The following is a 5,148-nucleotide window of genomic DNA, read 5'->3' on the forward strand; positions in this document are numbered from 1 at the left end:
TACTGAGAACTGCTTCAGTGCTTTCCAGGAGTCCTGCAGTAATCGACAGCTCCCAACAGAATGTCAGGATTCCTGGGGTTCACATTCCACAAAACATGTGGCATTATCCAGGCCCATAATATATCCAAAATGGTGCCTCTTCATATAATTTTTATTTTTCCATTCCAGTGGTGGAGCAATGGATGATCCTGTTCAGGGCAAAATGGAGCAGGAGGCCATGAGCAGATAAACCTGCACAGTGAACCTGGTTGCCTTCCCCCATCTGACCATGGTGCTATTGGCCACTGGCATGTTCTTCACCGCCTGGTTCTTCCGTTAAGAGCTTATTGCCACCAAGAACACTTAGGATTTCTACAAAGAGCTCCTCAGCTCCTTGGTGGCCTCGCTCTTCATGGCTTTGTAGTCCTCTTCTTGCTGCTGTGGGTCAGCATCTACATATGACCTTCCAAAGGCTCAAACCAGGTGGCTTCATTGAACCCCTACTTTTGTAAATTAATTTACTATTGCTGGAAGTGTCCCAGCTGCTTTTCGCAATGAAGGCAGATGTGTGGGGAAAAAAATGTTTTTCTATTTACCAAAGAACATGAACCTCTCCCTATAAGATTACCGATTTTTTAGTCTTCTGTAGTTCTTGGTTCAACTGTATGCAATCTTAGGTCAAAATGTTATCTTTCTCTTATTGATTTATAGTAATCTCTTCTCTAGTAAAACCTACATAAACCCACCCCCCCCACACACACACACAGAAACACCTGCATAGAGATCACTTGGGGACCTTGATAAAATACATATTCTGATCCCACAAGGTCTGGGGTGAGTCCCAAGAGTCTTGCATAAATTACCAGATCCCACAATATGATGACAATGATGATGTCTGTCCAAGAATCAAATGTTAAGTGGCAAGGGTTAAGACTATATTTAACTACTTGTTAACCTTTATTCTTCCATTTATATTTTAGAGTAAATTTATCATGGTTCTGAAAAGTATCCAAGTGGGGGTTTGAGTATAATTGATCAAAGTAACTAATATTAAATATTAGGAGTTTTTAAAAATATATTATCGGGGCACCTGGGTGGCTCAGTGGGTTAAGCCTCTGCCTTCGGCTCAGGTCATGATCCCAGGACTCTGGAATCAAGCCCTGCATCGGGCTCTCTGCTCGGCAGGGAGCCTGCTTCGTCCTCTCTCTCTCCACCTGCCTCTCTGCCTACTTGTGATCTCTGTCTATCAAATAGATGAACTTAAAAAAATCTTAAAAAAAAAATACATTATCACTGACTAAAGGCTAGCAATGTCTTTCCACTCATCCAGATCACTTTCTACCTTATTACCTTCATAATTTTTCCATAGATTTCTTGTGTGTGGTTAAGCTAAGTCCTAAATACATTTTAGTTTTTGTGAATTTTCTACAAAGTGTCTTATTTATAGTTGGTTATAACTGGTTTAGAGAAGGATGTTACTGATTTTATTATGTTTGTATTTTACCTGACAACTTTGTGGAAAACTTGTTAGTCCAAATACTTTATGATCCTGATTTACTGCGATCATTGTTTTTTTTAGGTACCTAACCACTAAATTTCCCCGCAAATCACAATTTTATCTTTTTCTCTTTCAATTCTTTTTTTTTTTTTTTTAAGATTTTACTTATTTATTTGACACAGAGAGAGAGAGAGATCACAAGTAAGCACAGACGCAGGGAGACAGAGGAGGAAACAGGCTCCCTGCTAAGCAGAGAGACCAATGCAGGGCTCAATCCCGGCACCCTGAGACCATGACCTCAGCTGAAGGCAGAGGGTTAACCCACTGAGCCCCCTAGGCACCCCTCTTTTCTCTTTCAATTCTTAACACTTATTTCTTCTCAGAGCACTGATCAAGAAGACATCAAATGCTATAATAGCTGTGTTAGTCAATGTCCTCATCTTGACCCATCTTTTAAAACGAGTATCTAAATGTTTTCAGTAGGTATAGTGTTTGTTGTAGAATTTCAGCAATCATTGCACCTAATGGAAAAACATTTATTTCATATGTTTTTAGATAAATTCATTAGGAATGTCTGTCTTTAGAGGAATATACCTATACATATCATATATATATACATATATATATTTATATGTCTATCTTACATAACAGAAAAACAAGTACATATAAATGTCAGCTCCCACATATCCCTGATTTGTTGAGTTGTTATCAAAACATCACTAAAGCATTTTTTCTGCATCTGAAGATATCAAATAATTTTTCCCTAGAAATCATTAATACATAAATGGAGTTACATAAAATATATTGATAAATTTCTGATGAATCATGTTCTAACTTATATAACTATTACTTGACATTTATGTATTATAAAATACATTTTCATTTTATTTCATTTTATAGTTTCTATATCAGAAGAATGAAATAAAAGAAAGCAGATAATGATTGTAAAGACCTAGTCACATTAAATAGTCTCAGTAAATATTGCTATGAATAATCTCTGAAAAGCCAATTGATATCTATGGAAGGATTATAATGAATCATTTATATCCAAGAAAACTTTTGTACTAAAAGTTAGAACATCATGGAACTGAAACAAACTGGCTTGAATTTAAATAAAATTGGAGGCTAATCCTGCTCTTTTAAATATCTTACTCATTCCAGCTCTTTCAGACGATCTGGTTAAAAGATTAAGGAGGGAAGAAGCAATTCTGTGGAAATAAAAGTATTCAGTCGTATAATAAAACATTACATGGTAAGTGTGGATTAGTAAAACTCAAAACAAAACAAAAAAAGAAATAATGCTAGAACTAGAAAAGAAATAATGCTTGTGGAATACATTTAAACTAACTTGATTTGTTAAATTATTGTTTTGTTTTTACTGTGGTAAGAATACTTAACATGAAATCTAACCTCTTCAATTTTTTTAAAGATTTTATTTATTTGAGAGAGAGAAAGAGAGTGAGTGAGAGAGCATGAGCAAGGGAGAGGGAAAAGCAGATTCCCCACTGAGCAGGAAGCGAGTGCCATGTGGGACTCCATCCCAGGACTCTGGGATCATGACCTGAGCCAAAAGCAAACACTTAACTGAATCAGCCACCCAGGTGCCTTTCAATTTTTAAGTGCCAAAGACATATGGTTAAGAATAGGTGTGGTGTTGTACAGATATCTGGACTCACTCATCTGGCCTAACTGACACCACCTATTGAACAGAAACTTCCCATTTCCCCCTTCCCTCAGTCATTCTGCTCTCTGCTTCTATGATTTTGACTGTCTTAGATACTTTATATAAGTGGAGTCAAGTAGTACTTGCTTCTGTTACTGTTTATTTCATTTAATATAACGTCCTCCAGATCCATTCATGTTGCCACCTATGGCAGAATTTCCTTCTTGTTCGAGGCTGAATAATATTCCATATTCCATTTTATGTATATACCACATTTTCTTTATCTGTACATCTGCAGATAGCCATTTACATTGTTTCCATGTCTTGGTTATTGTGAATAATGCTGCAATAAACATGGGAGTACAGACGTCTCTTTGAGATCCTCATTTCAACACTTTTGAATAAATATCCAGACATGCAATTGCTGGATCAAATGGTAGTTCTATTTTTCTTTTTTGGGGAGGGTGGAGGGTGGTGGGCAGGGGCAGAGGGACAGGTAGAGAATCTTAATCAGGCTCCATGTCCAGTGCAGAATTTAATGAGGGGCTCAGTCTCATGACCTTGATATCATGACCCGAGTCAAAATCAAGACCTTGATGCTTAACGAGATGAACTACCCAGGTGCCCCAGTAGTTCTATTTTTAATTTTTTCATTAAACTCCACAATGTTATCCATAGAAAACATTATATTATATGTTATCTATGGATAACATTATCATAACATTATGGATAATGTTATCCATAGAGATTGTACCTTTTTAAATTTTTACCAAAAACATACAAAAGTTCCAATTTCTCTACATCTTTCCCAACACCTGCTGTTTTTTCTTTAATAATAGCCATCATAACAGGTACAAGGTAATATCCCACTGTGCTTTTGAATTGCATTTCCCCGCTGATTAAATGATGTTGAACATCTTTTTATACACCTGAGGGTCATTCCTATGTCTTCTTTGGAGAAATGTCCATTCAAGTTCTTTGACTATTTATTTATTTATTCATTGTTATTTTTGAAAGGAGATTGAACAACATATTTTATTAGGATTTTTTCCCCATTATGAAATCTGTAATTGAGATAGTCCCTCATGGGTTCAGGATAACTCCTGGAAAAGAACACCAGGGAATCAGGATAAAAACACAATGAGAGGAGAAATGAAGAGGCAGGATCAAAACTATTGCCATGCATCCATGAAAAAACAATCTTGTTTCCGGAACAGCTACAAACAAGCCAAATTTGGGACAGTGAAGCATGTCAGGGCACCAAGTTTAGCTGGTTTATCAAATAAATGTTGATATAACATTGTCTTAGCCTAGTGTGCATCATCTTTTTTTTTCCTCCTTTTTAATTTTTTTTAATTAACCTATAATGTATTATTAGCCCCAGGGGTATAGGTCTGTGAATCGCCAGGTTTACACACTTCACAGCACATATCTTCCTCAACGTCCATAACCCCATCACCCTCTCCCTAACCCCCTCCCTGCTGCAACCCTCAGTTTGTTCTGTGAGATTAAGAGTCTCTTATGGTTTGTCTCCCTCCCTATACCATCTGTTTCATTTATTCTTTTCCTACCTCCAAACCCCCCATGTTGCCTCTCAACTTCCTCATATCAGGGAAATATGATAATTGTCTTTCTCTGATTGACTTATTTCACTAAGCATAGCACCCTCTAATTCCATCCATGTCGTCACAAATGGCAAGATTTCATTTCTTTTGATGGCTGCATAGTATTTCATTGTATATATATATACCGCCTCTTCTTTATCCATTCATCTACTGATGGACATCTAGGTTCTTTCCCTAGTTTGGCTCTTGTGGACATTGCTGCTATAAACATTTGGGTGCATATGCCCCTTCAGATCACTATATTTGTATCTTTAGGGTAAATACGCAGTAGTGAGATTGCTGGGTCATAGGGTAGCTCTATTTTCAACTTTCTGAGGAACTTCCATGCTATTTTCCAAAGTGGGTGTACCAGCCTCCATTCCCACCAACAGTGTAGGAAGTTT

The 5,148-nt window shown here is 36.9% G+C and overlaps 1 pseudogene; it reads left to right on the forward strand.

The window, feature by feature from the left end:
* Positions 1 to 202: 202 nt before the first annotated feature.
* On the forward strand, positions 203 to 441 carry LOC125100794 (transmembrane protein 258-like; annotated as a pseudogene).
* Positions 442 to 5,148: the final 4,707 nt, after the last annotated feature.

This window comes from Lutra lutra, chromosome 5 (assembly GCF_902655055.1).
Source record: "Lutra lutra chromosome 5, mLutLut1.2, whole genome shotgun sequence".
Taxonomy (NCBI): domain Eukaryota; kingdom Metazoa; phylum Chordata; class Mammalia; order Carnivora; family Mustelidae; genus Lutra; species Lutra lutra.